A 280-nucleotide genomic window follows, 5' to 3' on the forward strand; every position below is an offset into this window, starting at 1 on the left:
AGAGTAGAGATGTTTCATTTAATAATACAGGTTTAAGAGGGATATAATGTGCGACTCACCGTGTTATCCTCGTTGAAGCCATATGTTTAACACACAAATGTACTTTTCCACACACTGTTGCCGTCTCTGGGCCGCGGTAAGACACAGCCCGAAGACAAAATCCAGGAAATAACATCCACACAACTCATCCACCCGCCTGGCTAAAGACCGACCCCACTTTTTCTTGGGGGAGGGTGGGTGGGGGAGTGGAGGGGAAGAAATACCGCCGTCCGCGCCTTCA

The sequence above is a fragment of the Morone saxatilis genome, unplaced genomic scaffold, assembly GCF_004916995.1.
Source record: "Morone saxatilis isolate NCDOM2014 unplaced genomic scaffold, NCSU_SB_2.0 Contig1, whole genome shotgun sequence".
Taxonomy (NCBI): domain Eukaryota; kingdom Metazoa; phylum Chordata; class Actinopteri; family Moronidae; genus Morone; species Morone saxatilis.